Genomic DNA, 18,701 nt, shown 5'->3' with positions numbered 1-18,701 from the left:
ATTCCTGACCTGAGAGACAAGCTCAAATGCCTCCAGTGCCTAACCACTCGAGTTCTCTGTGGGACATCTCAGAATCCTGGGGAAGATCTTAAAGACAAAGTATGTTCAACCACAAAGTTCCAGAATTATCACTAACATTCATCTCTTAGGAGGCCTTGTTTAAGCTCCATTAACACAAATTCTGACAAGTTGACCCATTTGTAAAATCCCAAATGTCCATGTGTACTTACTCCTACAACTTCTTAACATTCTTTCATTTATTTATTTAAAAAAATATATGTGCTGATTTATTTATAAGGATAAGATGGTTTCCTTGGTGATAAATGCAAGAGGAAGTGCGAGCATTTTATTCATTTGAATGTCCTTTCCCTGACACGCAGGGCAGCAGTTTCTAGGACAAGCTAAAATCATCCCCTATTGAAAAAAAGAAAAAAAAAAAAGTTACTCCTTAGCAGTCCTGGGCTACGGGTTAAACAAATTTTTTTTCAGTGATTCCTAATCATTTTTGAATATGAGGCTTGGGAAGAAGTTTCCACTGGGTTCAGGAGGAAGGCGTGACGTCCACATAGTGTTGGGAAGATAAGAGTAGAAGTAGGGCCCATGAAGTCTGGCCTCTCAGCCCACAGACGCCAAGATAACATCTACTAGCTTCTCCTCCAAACTTCTGGCTGTCATCTGCATTCTTACTGTGTCCAAAAGCAGCAGTTGGGAGCGCACCAGGATGACATGACCACCCTGGAACACACCAGCCAGGAGCAATGTGTTGGTATTCTTGTTATCCAGCACTTTGTCTCATCTCTCACATGGGGACATTCCTAGGCATTTCACCATATTTCCCACAGTCTCTTCAAGTGTCTTGACAGTAGACAAGGTGAATGTTTCCTCCTTTTCAAACTCATCCCCTACCTCATCCCAGGCTGTTTCAAAGTTCAACTTCATGACCTTTTAGATGTGATCAGCAATGATGATTTCCAGATTTTCCAGCACATTTTCATCTTCGTAGCCTTCATTATCAGTCTCCCCCGTGGTGGGGTCATAGTCCTTGACAGTGAACTTCATTATGCAGCTAAATGTGCAGACCACAGCTATGGGGTCTTCCTTGGGCAGTGCCACCAGTGTGTAACAAGTTCCAGGCTGGTTGTAAGGTAAGCTTTGGGCAGACACGTAACAGCACTTCATAGGCTTCAGTGGGCTCCATTTGTACTGTGACATTCTCCAAAGTCTGGTCGTTGAATGTGTTTGTGCACTCAAGCTGGAACATCATGTGGTCAGTGAAGGTGTGTTTGGTGCAGTGATGACATACTCTGTCTCTGACTCAGTGAGGGTCACAGGTTCAAGTGAGGCCTTGAAGAGGGGACCCCACCCATGGAACTCTGGTACTTTCTCCAGTTGCTCCTGGAAGATCTCTTGCCAGGTGGCTGCCACTTTCTCAGGCTGCTTGGCAGCCTCTGATGGCTCTAGAGTGTACCACTGCAGAACTCTCTCCAGACCCATGATGGAAACAGACCATTTAGGATATAGCCTGAATTGAGGACCTTCTGCTTCTGCCCCAGGATATTGAGATAGTAGGTGGCTTGGTCCCTTACTTCACTGTCGTTGTTCATCACACACCTCTTCAGCAACACCAAGATACTGAGTAACATCTCTTCTTTCTGGGCTCCAGATTTGGCCAGAGCACTCACAGCACCTGCCCGGACCTCCTCATGCTCCAAGACCAAGTGGTCATATATGAAGCAGATGTATGTGGAGGGGTTGTTGGTCTTGGGCCCCTCCTGGCCCAGGAGATGCAGGACATGGGTGGCCAGCATGGTGAACTTGCAGTTCTCAGTAAACTCACACAGGTACCAAAGCCCGATCTCCTTGCTCTCCGGGTTCTCCTCAATGATGCTGACGATGCAGTCCATGATGGCCTACTTGTACTCAAAGCCACCCTCTTCCCACAGCATGGTGAATAGGAAGTTCATGACCACAGCGTGTTTTGAGGATACTTCTGACACATGGCACTGATGGCCTGGACCACCACCACCTAGAACTCATCCAAGATCTCCGACGTGAAGGACAAGATCTGCCTCATGAAGCTGTTTTGTTCTCAGTCTTTAGGAGTATGACGATGGCCATTGTGGTGATGCTGCAATTCAAATTGCAACCAGGTTCTCCAGGTCCAGATTGCAGGCCATCACTGCTGACAGATGCTCCATGACCACTTTATTGAGGGTGAGCACAGCAGTGACCTTGGGTGAACTGCAGAAAAGCTGGAGCATTGACACAGCTGGGGCCAGCTCTTTGGCACTGCAGCCTGACAGATTGACAAGGGATGAGGCAGCTTTGTACACCACCATCTTGTGCTTGCTGGACAAGCAGCTCTCAATGAAGTCAAACAGTGGGCTGTCATGGCTGCCATCCTCTTCCTCCAGCTGCTTGCTGGCCTCCTGGATCATCATGCAGTAGGCAAAGGGAGGCTTGAGACCGTGCTTGCTGAACTTGCTAATCAGCTTATTGGCAGCCAGGTGGTCATTCTTATGCACATGGTAGAGGAACCCCAGTGCATGGTACTGGGACATGAGGTTATCACTGGATGCCCCCTGCTAGGCCTCATTCACCCAAAGCTTGACCCCATCAAAGCTGCACTTCAGCAGGTGCAGGGAAGATACCAGGGAAGAGATGGAGACACCGGGCTCCTTGTCCATGATGGCCTGTTTCATGTAGCACTCGATAGCCTGCAGCATGGTGCTATCAGTGATCTGGCAGAGGGCATGCAGAGTCTGGCCCTGGTGGTTGTCTTCTTTCCTGGTCATGTCCTTTGTCAGGCTGCTGGTGATGATAATGACATCCTCATCAATGCACGATATCTCCTTGATGATCAAGTAGCACATCCAACAGAGTGTGGGATCATTAGACTGAAAGAGGTTGGTCATGGCAAAGAAGGCCTTGGGCACTTCAGTGGTCCCTAGGTATTCGCCCTGGTTTATGAGGTAAAGGATCTTGTTGAAGATGTGGGCACATTTTCGAGGGTTGATGGGAGTTTCAATAAATACATGGGCCTCCTGGAGTACTCCACTCTTTTCAAGGTGCTGGAATAGGTTGGAACCTCCACCTGATTCCCTGTCTCTCTTGTTGAATTGCTTCAGCATGGTGGTATCAACCAGGTGCAAAGTAGTAGCTCTATGCTAGACAGGTGCAGGGAGCATCAGTGGTCTGGCTGTGGTTCCACACAGGCCACTTCCCTGTGGCCACATCACCCTGCACCTTAACATTCTGTTAGTATAAACTTTCAATTAAAAAAAAGAAAATGAAATATAAGTATATGGTAACCCCCACTCAGACTTTTGACCTGAACCAGTCTCCTACCTAGATAGATGTGGGTGTAGTCAAGATGGAAAAACTAATTTTATCAGGTCTGAATATAGACTAAGGCACCTAGTATAGATGGTTTTAGGTGCCACCCTGAGAATCTCCAAGGTATATAGCCTCTATGATATTTTAATAAGATTGTTCATCTGATTTAATCAGCTAGAAACTTCCTTAAAAATGTGCATATATATGAATGGCAGCTGTGGCAGCTTTGGGCAATGGGAAATTTTGTAATATGCCTTTGTAGAAATGTAAAGGGACTGAGCTCTGCACATTTACTACTACCGGGATCCACACAACCTTAGCAAAAACTAACTGAATTCACTCCCATGCCACACGAATTCCAGTGTTCCCACCAGCAGGCAGTCTCACCACACAATAGCTCAAAATAACCTTTAAATTGGCATGTAGGGAAGTGATAATTCAGTAATGCAGAAGGCAGTTCAGAAAGGTGTATATTTTAATCTTTATTATGTCTGAACTTCAAAACAATATTGCAAATTCAGACTTGTCTAACCACATTTGGAGATTTAGCAAGGCAATCCTTAGGTGTTAAATCTGCAAGATTATTTAAGTGGTCAGTGTGAAAGAGGAGGATAAAAAGTATCTGGGCTGTTGGCTGCACCCTAATTTTTATGGGACTAAGATCCATGAGTCATCCCTTTAAACTATAAGTTTATGTAACTATTAGAGTAAACTCTTCTAAAGAAAGATAGGAGAAATGCTCAAGAAATTTAAGATTATCACAGAAACAATATTTAGAGTGGAAGAGTAGGGGGGAATCCAGCTCAGATTACCCTCTGGCCCCGTCTCTTCCATGCCCGCACATTGGAGAGCATGGGCTATAACAGAGCAAAAGTGAAAAGCCTACATCACAAAGCACTGTAAACACCTTAGTGGTCAAGGCCACAGGTTTGTGGCCTACAAAATCAACACAGCACACATAGGATGGAGAGAAAAACCATCAGCATCAATGGGAAACACTACAGCAAGGTATAAACCAAGCCATGCACATGCGACAGCCAGGAGGACTGTCCTTATGGGTGCTTTCCCTCCTCACTTTCCAGTTGGTCAGGACTCCATAGATGAAAATGGCAGGGCTAAACCAAGAGTTACAGCTTTGTTAAGAATTCCTCATAGAGGGGCACCTGGGTGGCTCAGTCAGTTAAGTGTCCGACCTTGATTTCAGCTCAGGTCATGATCTCAGGGTCCTGGGATTGAGCCCCACCTTGAACTCTGCACTCAGTGTGGATTCTGCTTGTCCCTCTCCCTCTTCTCCTCCTCCCACCACTCACTCTCTTTCTCTATCTCTAAAATAAATAAATAAAATCTTAAAAAAAAAAATTCCTCATGGAACTTAGGAATGCTATATGCTTATAGTTATGTTTTTATTGTAAAGGATGCAAATCAGGACCAGCCAAAAGAAGAGATGCATAGAGCAAGGTCCGGGAGGGTCTTAAATGCGAAGGTTCTGAGTCCCCAGGAAACATCCCCCTCCTGGCATATCAATATATGATTACCAATCAAGAACTCTCACTCATGTGCAAGTGTCTAGAGTTTTTATTGGGGTTTCATTACATAAGTATGATTGATTGAATCAATGGCCATGTGATTGAGCTCAATCAATAGCCTCTCTCCCCAGAGGTCACAAGGTCAGGTTGGTACCACAGGGCTCAAAGCCCCAACACTCTAACCCTATCCTGAAACTGTCCAGAGGCCCACCATGTGTTACCTTGTTAGTATGAACTCAGATGTGACCCAAGGGGCCCATTATGAATAACAAAGACATTCTTATCACTAGGGAAATTCCAAGAAATCCCTGATTCCTAGGGATCCAGGATCAAAGTATAGCTAAACTCATTATTATAAAACATTAACTCATTTAATTTTTTAAACAATCCTTTGAGGTACGAACAATTATTTTCAGAACTTTATTGGGGTGGAGCATCGTTAAGTAACTTGCCCGAAGTTTATACAGCACCAAATGGACAGAGAATCTAACTAAAATAAAATAATAATTTAAAAAATTCCTATGCCCTAATTCTATTTTTGAAATTCCATCTTTCATACAAGTGCTGGTTGTACTTTGAAAAAAATTGATCTTTCTATTAATTTAATTAAAAATTTATCATAGTTTATTATCTCTATGTACTTTTATAGATTGATGTCACCTTTCAGTTTGAGGTAAGGTAAACTTTTCCCGTCATAATTTCCCAACCCTATAACTACAAAAGTTTATAGAAACTCCTCCCCACATAGACACACATACAAAACTAGAAAAACATGAGTTGTCAATGGGAGTGTTATCAATATATCAATATCCCAATATTTATTGGGAAGAATGTACTTTGAGCTAAGTGCTGTAAACAATGAAAAATAAGAGTGCCTTCCCTTATGGGGTTTAGGATCTCATTGAGGAAATCAGGCTAGCAGAGCATGATGCAATTAGCAAACAATTAAGTATGTAACTATTTTATACTGACTAAATAGTAAGCGCACTGTGCACAAGAGGAAGGGACATAACCCATACAATTTCTCTGCTATTGGCAGTCTTCTAAGTAACTTGAAATAGCTGAGGTTATGAAAAGCAGAGAGCACACAAAGCAGAGCGCACCAGAAGTTGAGAGTAGGCAGTAAGTGGTTGACTAGAGATTGGTAGAGCACCATCACTTCAAATAAAGTGTGGCTTTCTGAGAGTCAGGATATGAAGTACATCTGTTTGATCTTCTCCTTTGTTTCACATTTCCATCGGCTCTGACCCCTCACATCTCCATTTCCCCAGAGATATCCAAAGGTCTTTCATTCTTTGCTGTGTGTCTTGGTATTTTCCTAAATTCTCTCTGATGAGACAGTTTTGTCCACTCCCAAAGAGACCATTTATCCTGACTGGAAGACATGTTGCATTTGCAGGTGGTACTAAAAATAGACAACTTGGCAAGTGTTGGCATCTGCAAATCTGCAGTGGCAGTTCCTCTCCATAACACCCTGTGTAGGGAGCCATTCCCTGTGACCTCCACCTTCCACCATCTCTAACTCCAGGAAGAAAGCTGTTTGGAGGAAGAGGAGAGAATTGAAGGGAAAATCATTTGCAAATTATTTTTATAGGAATTTTTCTTGATTCTCATCACCTATCTACTGGAATTATTTAAACTCAATATGAGTTATTTGAAATCCTCCAAGTTTTAGTAGCAAAGCAATAGTTTAAGCAGTGAACACCTATGCTTATAACGTATATATTTACATAACACAGCTGTAAGTTAAAACAAAGTATATCATAAGCATGCCTAGCTAACAACATCTTTTATGTTATGTTAGTATAATCATGGGCATTCTAGTAATTTCCTAGAGGGAATATTTTCATAGACAATGTAAGGATTAATTTTATGCTACTTGCTATAATGATTTAAAAAATCTGAACTAGTGGTTCGAAGTTGGCTTTATTATGGCTTTTTATACTTTATAAATGTTCATTTATGATTCTAACAACTGTGATAACATTTTCTTTGTAATTTCCACATATATGTTCTTTTTTAAAGAGATTTTTCCCAATTTATCCAACAGATCGCTTCACCTGTTTCCTGTTTTTTATACTATGGATTTCTATTTACTGTTTGCATTCTTGACAGATTCTTTGTATTTTCCCTTTTGACAGGGCTACAGGGAATCTATTCTTTATATATTTATAGAAGGAAGAATACCAAAGCATATAGAAACTAAGATTATTAGGGGAGAAGAGCACAGTGGATTGTCCTCTTTTGAATTAGATGTTCTTGCAGCTAATCATTTTATATTATTGACAGATTTAATGTACATAAAGTGTAGTTACAATAGAAATGGAAGACTAATAAAAAGAGAGTGTCTTTGAATTACAGAGACAGAAACTTTTCAGTAAGAGCTCCTGAAAACATTAGCAGAGTTTTTCAACATGTCTAAACATTTGTTTAAAATTTAAGTGAATTATTCTACTTGGTATCAAGAATACTTTTCTAATACTACATTCAAAGAAAAAAATGTTATGATATTACAGATGCAATTTCTTTAAATAGTAAGGAGAGCTACCTTATTTATAAATTATTTCCATCCAAATAATTGTTTGAACAACTTTTACTAGCACTTAAAAATCGCTAACTTAATGGCACACAGCAATGGATTGCGGTTTTGTGACTTTGGGTTGATGAATCTGTCATTTACCAGTGTTTAGCGACTAATTTTCAGACCTTCCTAATGCAAAGCATATCCCATTAAGCTTAAAAATTCATTAATGTTTCCATGTGCCAGATGGCACAATGTAAAAAATGTTTGAAGTACTCAGCAATTAAAACTCTTAAACATATAATAACCTAGCTGGCAATTTATTATATATGTATATTGCATGTTAGAACACCACAAAATGCTGGCTACATAATATCCATCTGTGAATATACTGAATTTCTAAAAACATAAGTAAATAGATCAGGCCTGAGACAAATTCATTCCTGATTTCTAAAGACTACAGAAACTGCCATTTACTTCTCTAAAGTTATAAGGCACGACTGCATTTCAAACTGATTAGAAAAGCTCGGAAAGATGTAGACACCAAGCATTTAAAAATTTATCTTCAGAGACCAACTGGGTGATTTGCTTAGGAATAGAAAACCATTAAAAAAAAAAAAAATGCAGTGCTCTTGTAAATATCCTGCTAAGAGCAAGTACGGTTTTGAATAAGGCAAGCAATCACAAAAATGCTAAATTTCAAATTTAGTATAGTATTTTAGGGCTGGATTTTAAATCTGGACAGTAATTCATTTGAGTCCCCACTGATTATACTCACCAAAACAAATATGCTATCTGTTTATACATGGCAATCCACAGATTACCTCAATTATCTAGTTAAGAAATGTTGCTTATCTAAGACTTATTCAAATGATTTGAGAATGCACTTTTCACTCCATGCATTATTTAGTCGCCTTTTCATCATTAACTAGAACACAGTTTGCCTTTTATCCATAAATGTCCACCTAAATTCAGAATATGTTTGATAACCTTAAATCCTCTGCTTCACTTGAGTGAAGTGTTGAATAGATATTTAAAACTTCCTATGTTTTAGGTGGAGCCCATCTAATTTTGAAGATGAAAGTTTCCTCATCTCTAACAAGAAACAATTTATCAAAATAATAATACAATTTAACTATCTACTTATGTTTAAGATCTACTAGACACTGTGCACTCATTTTCAAATCTTACTTTTATAACATACCTATGCACTAGATTTTATTAGGCCAGTTTTACAGATAAAGAAACTGAAGCTCAGGAAGGATATATAACTTGCTTGAGGCCACAGAGCTAGTAACTTGAAAAACTAAAATTTAAAGCCTGTTCTGTCTAATTCCCAAGAGGTGCTTTCTGTTAAAAATGGTCTCTAGAGTCAGATTATCTGATCTGGAAACCCAGGTGACAACTATGAGCAACATATCTTTGGGCAAGATACTGGGCAGAAATCTCTAGAACTATGATTCTCTTTAAACCTATATTTTATAAGGATGTGGCAAAAATAAACTTACATTAAAAGACAACTCTACTGGTTTTTATAAGAGGAATAGACACTAAGAATATCATAGTCCGGTTGGGAAATAGAACATTCACATGGAAGTTGCTTTAAATACATTAAATCATAAAAATATGCTCATGTATATGTATATATACACAAGCTATAGAGAGATAGAAATACTATTTTTAAATGGCTATGCAAAATAATTAATTGAAGATCTATGGAAGCACTTGGATTAATAGCTTGAATTAAAATTTAGTGAGTTAGAAAATTAAATTCCTGGATTATTTTCCTAGATCATAATTGTCTTAAAACATAGGCCATTTGTGAAATTTTATAAAAAAGTCCAGTATACCAAGAAGTAATGCAATTTAAGCATTGCTTACTTCACTATCTAATTATAATACTAACATAGTATTATATATTAGTATATTAATATATTAATTATTAGTATAATTATCATATTAGTGTGTTAATAGTTTATAGTATTATAGACAGTATTAAACTAAGAAAAAACTTATGTCTTCATGTAGTATATAAACAATTGTTTCATTTCTTGACTTAGCTAGTCTATATTTGGGAAAATTCCCAATAGTGTGTTATAAGCCCTAAACTTTCAAATATCCTAAATTCACCATCCAATTCTATCCCATTCATATATGATAGTATAATAAAAATTTAGAAAAATGGATAATAAAATATTATTTTGTAACTCAGACTCTAAATATCGGTCACATTTTACAAAAACCATTTTGGTAAGATTTATAAGGATTATATGAGACTATAATAAAATCTCAATTTGGATTTTTTTTCCTGAGCAAAAGCTACTCTTTTTTTAATTTAAATTCAATTAGTACATCATTAGTTTTTGATGTAGTGTTCAATGATTCCCAGTGCTCATCACAGCATGTGCCATAGACAGTTTGATAGCTTCATCCATTATTGATATGATCTTATGATCAATTTCAAGACAAATGAAAATCAGCTGTAAGCAAAAAAAATTCAGGGCACCTGAGCGGTTCAGTTGGTTGAGTGTTTGACTCTTGATTTTGGCTCAGGGCATGAACTCAGAGTTGTGAGATTGAGCCCCGGGTCGGGCTCTAAGCTCAGCGGGGAGTTTGCTTGAGATTCCCTCTTCCTCTGCCCCTTCCCCCCAACTCTTGCTCTGTCTCTCTAAAATAAGTAAATCTTTAAAAAAATTCAGATGGTTTTGATTCAATAGAAAGCTATCTAATTTAACCACACTGATGTAAGTTTGTAAAGTTGATCAACATATTACACATAATTATTTAATGAAGTATTGCTTACCTAGATATTTTCCTTTCCCAGAGTTCCTGGAAATAACTAAAAGCATACTTAATTTTCTTAAAAAAAAAAAGAACAAAACATAACAACCAAGCAATCAAACCAACAAAAAGCTTGCATTCCAAAGAATACCATTGTAGTTAGAAAATATCCCATAAAAATAACGACCAAACTACTCTGTTCTCCTTTGTTGCTCCTCTAAGAGGCATTATATTGATTTATCATAGAACTATAATACATTAAAATAGTAACTGAAATATATTATACTGATTTTTTTAATTAAGGTATAATTGACATATAACATTATATTAAATTCAGTCGTACAACATAATGACTTGATATTTGTATATGCAAAATGATCACCACAATAAATCTAGTTTCTCCCATCACCATAAAATGTTTCATAATATGCAATACAATACTATTGACAATTGTCACATTATATCCTGATGACTTATTTATTTTATGACATGGAAGTTTGCACCTTTTGACCCCTTTCCTTCATTCACCCACTCCTCAACCACCCTCCCCTCTGGCAACCATCAATCTCTTCTCTGCATCTATACGCTTGGTTTTATTTTGTTCTGTTTGTTTATTTGTTTTTTATTCCAGATCCCACATATAATTGAAGTCATATGATATTTGTCTTTCTCAGTCTTATTTCACTTAGTATAATATCTACATGTTCCATCCATGTTGTTGCAAATGGCAAGATTTAATTCTTTTTTATGGCTGAGTAGTATTCGTGTGTGTGTGTGTGTGAGAGAGACATTTTTATCCTATCAAATCTTTATCTATTCATCCATCAATGGACATTTTGGTTGTTTCCATATTTTGGCTATTGTGAATAATGCTGCAATGAACATAGGGGTGCACATATCTTTTCAAATTACTGTTATTGTTTTCTTTGGATAAATACCCAGAAGTGGAATTGCTGGATCATATGGTAGTTCTATTTTTAGTTTTTTGAAGAACTGCTATACGATTTTCCATTAGTGGCTGTACAGATTTACATTCACATCAACAGAGATGAGGGTTCTCTTTTCTCCACATCATTGCCAACACTTGTTATTTCTTGTCTGTCTGTTTTTTTTTTTTAATCAAGTAAGCCCCATGCCCAGCATGGAGCCTGATGTGGGGCTTGAACACACAACCCTGAGATCAAGACCTGAGCTGAGATCCAGAGTCAGACACTGAACCGACTGAGCCTCCAGGCGCCCCTCTTGTCGTTTTGATAATAGCCATTTTGACATGTGTGAGGTGGTATCTCACTGTGGTTTAGATTTGCATGTCCCTGGGGATTAGTGATGTTGAGCATCTTTTCATGTACCTATTCATGATCTGTAGGTTGTACTGAAATTTTGTAACAATAACAACAAAACCTCAGAGATATCTCTGGAAATCACACTTCTTATAATAAGTATAACTAATTTTACAGAGGCAAAAACTTCACACCGGGGCGCCTGGGTGGCTCAGTCGTTAAGCATCTGCCTTCAGCTCAGGTCATGGTCCCAGGGTCCTGGGATCGAGCCCCGCATCGGGCTCCCTGCTCAGCGGGAAGCCTGCTTCTCCCTCTCCCCCTCCCCCTGCTTGTGTTCCCTCTCTCGCTGTGTCTCTCTCTGTCAAATAAATAAATAAAATCTTTAAAACAACAAAAAAAAAACTTCACATGCTTATGTTGTTTATGTTTAATACTCTGAAGAATTACAGATATTTTAAGATATTTTTGAATCTAATAATAAATTCTGAAAAATAACAGTGAGGAAACACATTTATTTCTGATAAATTATAAAGAGTTAAAATACCCAGGAAATCTTAAACAATCAGAAAGCTGTCCACATAATAACTAATCAAATAAAAATATTATGTAGCACAAACAATTTTGATCTAAATATCTAAAACTTTTAATTTTATTTTTCAATTTTATTTATCAATGGGTGAAATAAAAAAGTGTTTTTTTTAATGTTTAGAGGAAGAATGTATTTTCCAAACTGTCCTCAACAGTACTTTTTACTCTACATGTTCTTTCTGAAACTTGCCATCCCCATTAAGAGGGAGAGTCTATTTCTCCCCTTTTTTATATAGGTGGCCTGGTGGTGTCAATATTCTTGCAAAGATTGAACTTACAGCTTCAATTTTGTCCTCTTCTGCTGGTCTTTCATGTTCTAGTTACAGCTGTCTTCCTTCTCTTTTCCATCACCTCATTTCCCTATTTTCCTTGTTCTATAAAAGGCTGATGCTGATGACCCGGAAGAAGGTGCACTGATCATAACTTGCTTCCCCCTAGCAGTGCACATTGCCTTAGGATCATAGGTGTTGAACATGTACTGAACTCTATCAGTCATCACCTCCACTTCGGTTTTGTATCAGGTAAATGCATGCTCAATCATGCAACATTCATTGTACAGCGTAATATAGTGTGGAGTTAAACTTTCAAGCAAATATGTGTTCCATATTAATATGTTGGAGTCTAAAATTTATCATCAAATTTTTCCAAGTAAATTGTCCTTAATATAATTGGAATGTAATTTAGTGCAGAATTCAATAGAAGGAATGTATATTGAGACATCAAACAACTTTTCATAAATACAGATGCCAAGGCCATCAATCTAGACCTACTGAATCATATCTGAGCGTGGAGCATGAGTCAGCTTAAATATTAGTTTCAAATGGTATTGTTGATTCTCATTCAGGTTAAGAATTATCTTTTGGTGTAATTGATGTATTTGAGAACTTGGAAAAACCATAAACCATATCTCTTATGAATATCATGAATCTAATATAGAAGGAATTAGTATAGGAGAACATTTCATCAAAGATGTATACATCTTTCAAAGAAACTGAGAGTTTCTAAAAATAATCTATTGAATCAAAATCCACATAATATAAAATTAAAGTGAGCAATTCAGTGACATTTAGTACATTCACATTGTTCTGCAACTACCACCTTGTTTACTCTTAATCACCTGTTCATTCACTGATGAGATTGATTCTGAGTATTCTAAGACCTGTTTCTACTGTCTATATGCTTGTCCAGGGTCTTGAGGATTGTTTGTCTGTTAAAAAAACAAAAACAAAAACAAAAACAAAAAAGAGGGAGGGCAGGCAGAGGAATGATAATTCCATCCTCGAACTGGCTCCTAGAACAAAAGAGTTTAAAAGGTTAATTCTTAAACCCTTGCCCTTTTGACAAATTTTTGTCTTGGATTACCATTTCAAAACCTTATAAAGGGAAATGTCTGCTTCAACCCAAGATGTAGAAACAGAAACTAGATTGGCCCTATCAGTCGAAAGAAACAAACAGTAAAACCTATGAAGCAGTGGTTTCAAGACAATTAGTCAGGGAATGAAGGACGCAGATCCCTGAGAAATGACATACAATGAGGTGAGCCCTGTGACTGTACCAGCTTACTATCTTGAAAGAACTTGCAGGAAGGGGAACAGGGAGAGAAAATCCAGATAAAATACAGTGGGTCACCTAAGGAGATGGATCTGAGAGTCCAGAGAACAAAGCAGCTAGAGTTCGCAAGGCAGAAGATAAGAAAGGAAACTGCTAGGTAGAGGGAGGACTCCAGAGATCTTCAAAAGCTTCACCATAAACATTCAGCTGAGTGCAGATCAGGGCACAAGTGTGAGGTAGCTACACAAGGTCCAGGAAAAGAACCCAAAAGAATAAGAAGGAACAGGGGCTGGCTCTGATGCAGGGCTGGGAGGAGTGCCTGTTCCCAACAGATGGATGGGAAATCTTCTGCTGTGCCTTAAGCAGAGTAACAGAGAAGGAGAACAGAGAGAAGTTCTCAGTAGTGGGAAATAAGTATCCTTAGATCATGTATTCTCAATAGGGGCAATATCACCTCTGACAGGGTAAAAATCAGTTTCTGATTTAAATTACTCAGAGTCAAGAAAATCTTAGATATCACAATGTTTTATAGACCTCTAATGAGCCACAGTATATAAATGGAAATACTGTATAAATGGTAGCATTGAATTTCATGAAAGCAATTTGGAAAAAAAAAATCTAAAAAGGTTTCCTAGAGGATAATGAAAGATATTTAAGAAATACTGACTTTAGGCTGACCTCTACTCTGATCTCCACTAACAAATCTTAAAAGAAAGACTAGAAAGATTTAAACTGTTTTAGGTGACTTAACAGCATGCTACAATACAGCTTAAGAATATTTATAGGAATACAAAAATATCTACCACCCAACAAGAAAAAAGATTACCAGAAATGCAAAGGAGTAGAAAAATTAAAAGCTCCTGGTTTTTAAAAGGCATTATTAAGAGAAAGAAAAGACAAGCCACTGACTGGGAAAAAATATTTGCAAATCATACGTCAGATAAAGAATCTATAGTCAGAATATATTTTTTTAAATCTAAAACACCAATTTTTTAAAAATTTTTTTAAAAGATTTTATTTATTTATTTGATAGAGAGAGTGAGAGAGCACAAGCAGGGGGAACAGTAGAGGGAGAGGGAGAAGCAGGCTCCCCGCCAAGCAGGGAGCCCAATGAGGGGCTCGATCCCAGGACCCTGGGATCATGACCTGAGCCGAAGGCAGACGCGTAACCATCTGAGCCACCCAGGCGCCCCTAAAACACCAATTTTAAGAAAACTAATACCCCAGTAAAAACTGAGCAAATTATTTGAATAGACACTTAACTAGAGAGCTAGAGAGCTAGATGATATAAGGATAAGAAGCTTAGAAGGTGAAAAAAATTAATATCATTAATTTTAGAAGATTGCAAATTAATATGACAATGGAAGACCAATATATAGTTTTTAGAGTGGCTAAAAATTAACAGACAAACTATGCCAAATTTGCGGAATGAAATGGAAGACCAGGAGCTCTCATGTAGTGCTGGTAGGAATGCAAAATGATAAAACCAATTTGGAAATAAATTTGAGATTTTATAAACATTAAATACAGACTTATAGTATGAAGCAGCCTTTCCACTGTAAGGCATTCCCCCACTAGAAGAGAAAGCATATGTCTATAAAAAGACTTCTACATAAGGTTGCCAGGCATCCTGTATATCCACGCATGTCTTGTTTTGAATGATTTTGGTTTGCATCTTGTATTGACATTGTCAGGATGCTCTAAATATCTTGCATTCTGATTTTTTTGATAAATTACATAAATTTAACAGTTAAAGCTATTTTTTTACCACTGTAATTAATGTTTAAATTACTTAAATGACAAAACTAGTTCAATTTATTTTTAGTTTGTAAGTTCATTAACTTTTCAATAATTCAACTCTGTTTATGATCAGTTAGTTATGAGTTAGGAATTATGAGTAACAGATGCATTCATATGTACATGAGTTTTTCAAAATCATTTTTTTCAGTTCTTGCATTACTTGCTATTATCTCGATCTCTATTTGTATATGTTGAACGCAAGTAAAAATTTCATGTTGAATATTCTGAACAGTGGACAGAGAAAGGGAGAAAAAAAATTTTTCAAGCTGTTTGTGCATTTACAATTTTTCACTCAATCTCAGAAATCATGGGAAATTGGTTATAAGTCAGCATATAGCCTCCACATGGGAAAGATATTGGTTGTTTGGTAATCTTAGATCCCTGTGCTATTGTTAAAGACTTCCTAAACACCAGGACTTACAGGAAATTGTTATTTAAGAGTTGAACTTGCTCTAGGTTCAGACCTTCTAAACTATGATATCTATCAAGCAGAATATCTTTGGGTGGACCAAAGTGGAACAACATCCATGTTGAGGAAAGTTAATTGTCACAAACTTGGATATCTTTACGGCTTTGGTGGTGGTGATGATCTCATGGGTGTATATTTATGTCCAAACTCAGCAAGTTGTACATTAAATGTGTATAGCTTTTTGCATGTCAATCATATCTCAGTAAAGTGGTTTGAAAAATAAATGAAAGCTAATGAATTTTTAAGAAACAATAAAAAATTAAAGTTAAAAAATAAAGCATTTATTTTAATTAAAACATTCACATATTATGTGTATATAGTATACACATGTAGAAGATGATATATGTGTATTATTTGTAATACACTTAATATACATAATCAGAGTCATCCAACAGATGGAGAACAATGTGGTATAGTGATAAAAGAACACAAAACTAGCATTCAAAATATCTGAGTTCCTGGGGTGCCTGGGTGGCTCAGTCAGTTAAGCATCCAACTCTTGATTTTGGCTCAGGTCATGATCTCAAGGTCATGGGATTGAGTCCCTCCTCAGGCTCTATGCTCAGAATGGAGTCCATTGGAGATTCTCTCTCCCACTCTCTCTCTGCCCCTCCCCCCACCCCTGCATGCATGCTCTCCATAATTAATCAATTAATTAATTAAAATACTTTAAAAATATCTGAGTTCTGACAGTTGCGAGCCTTGTTATGTTCAAGAAAGTTTAACATCTCAGTGTTAATATTTCTCTTCTTTCAAAAATTTGGTAAGAGAGGAGTGCCTGGGTGGCTCAATCGGTTAAGTGTCTGCCTTCGGTTCAGGTCATGATCCCAGGATCCTGGGACTGAGTCCTGCGTCATGTCAGGCTCCCTGCTCAGCGGGGAGCCTGCTTCTCTCTCTGTCCCTCCCTCCTGCTCTGCTCTCGATCTCTCTCTCTCAAATAAATAAATAAAAAATCTTTTAAAAAATTGGTAAAAGAAAATAGTAACTAATAGTAACCTGATTTCCCAAAGTTGTTTTTAAATTGTGCTAGATATGAAAACACATAAAATTTTCAATAACGAGTGATATAATCCTATACAAATGAAGGATATTATTGTTTTAAGTTCACTGTAAAAGATTAGCACTTAGCTTTCATTCAATCACTAATCATGATCATAACCATTCTTGAAAAATAAATATGTGCTTGTCTTCCTTTTTGCAATTTTTATTGCACTTAACTATTTTTCTTCTCTTAAACTAATTTTGACTTAAAAATTTGTCTTCTATTTCTGCAGGCTGAAACTTGAGACCCATTCTGAAACCAATGGCTCTTTTTTCCTCTCTCTAACCTTCTGTATCTACACTGAGAATTCATCTCTTGACTTCTCAAGCAATTTTTTCCCTTCCAAATTTGTCTCTCTTTCCTTTTACTGATCCCCCATGATTTCTTCAGGGTTTGCTTAGGTCAGCTCCTGGTGTCTAATGTTATAAGTCGCTTTAAGAACTACAAATTTGTTCAGATTCCTTTTGTCTGGATTCCTTTCAATCACAGGAAGTCTTATGCTTTTCAATTTCTTTCTTCTCCCTGAGTATTCACTCCTGACCCCTTCCATTGAGTGTCAGCCCAGAGTGAGCTTCTCATTCTCTGAATTCTATTGACCTTAAAATCAGTATCTCAATCTTTAGCTCTTAATTGGTCTTCACTTATTTTCTCCAGGTCTTAGTGAGCAAAGACACTATCTCATATTTTGTTCACCCTTATAAGTCCTTAACATACTTTTGGATATACAGTTTGCACAAATACTAAGTTGATTGCTTGAACTAGCTTATAACTTATAATTCTTACATATATTCATAGCAGTTACTTAAAACTACTTAATGACAAGGAGTATAAATTTACAGATACATATTTGATTTAATATAGATGCAAACTTACTAAAAATTACATACGAATAAATAGCATCAACTACATCATAAAGAAATGAGCTCTTTCCAACTAAATTATATGGGAGAGAAATGCTATCTGATAAGAATATTGAATATTTAATAGCTTCACAAAGCTAGAGCAATAGAGGGCAATCAAATGGGCTATAAAACTCCCATTTCTAAGAACATATAACGTATACTAAGCTATCTATAAACTACTTAAACTTTATGTTTTAAATTATTTACTGTTCTCCTTATAAAGATTTAAAGCCCCCTTTGATCACCAAACCCAAATCTGCTCCTTGTACCATTACCCACAAATTTACATAGATAGTGTACTTTTCAAAGTGTTACAGTCAAGTTTAATATGCAATGTTTTGTGACACTGGAATTTACTTTCAATTGAAACTGGCAATTATTGGTACATTGTAAGGAAGGCGATGCATAAAAAGTAAGCTCCAGAATTGATCGTAAATTTTTCTATTAATAGCAAAAGTTTTAAAGATGTATGTATATGATTTAGGAGAACATCACCAAGATAGTGACATGGTTTATTCCTGACTTTGCTTCCCCTCACAAGAAGACACCACTATTCAAGAACAATACACCACTGAGAGAATCTTAGAACATGGGAGCTAGGCTGCAGCACCTTCAGCTTCTCAAAGACCACAATAGACTATATTAGAAGGGTAAGAAAAATGTCTAGGTAAGAGAAGTTGATCACACTGCCCCCCCAGGACAGCATGGCATCATATGGAGAGGTCTCCCTTGAGCTTCCAGATCCTTCAGTGGGAAAAGGGAACCCAAAGGGGACAACCAGCCTCCCCCCAGCATTATGGGTGGCTTTGTGGGAGCCCATACTCTGATTTTCACAGTGGGAATTGCAGAAGAATCTACGGGACCCAGCCACTAGGAATTGGACTGTTACAGAGAAAGGGGAAGGA

General features: G+C 37.3%; 1 pseudogene; it reads right to left on the bottom strand.

Moving 5' to 3' along the window:
- Positions 1-615: 615 nt before the first annotated feature.
- LOC118544372 (coatomer subunit gamma-1 pseudogene) lies at positions 616-3,131 on the bottom strand (annotated as a pseudogene).
- Positions 3,132-18,701: the final 15,570 nt, after the last annotated feature.

This window comes from Halichoerus grypus, chromosome 13 (assembly GCF_964656455.1).
Source record: "Halichoerus grypus chromosome 13, mHalGry1.hap1.1, whole genome shotgun sequence".
Taxonomy (NCBI): Eukaryota; Metazoa; Chordata; class Mammalia; order Carnivora; family Phocidae; genus Halichoerus; species Halichoerus grypus.
This window is presented reverse-complemented; position numbering and strand designations above follow the sequence as displayed.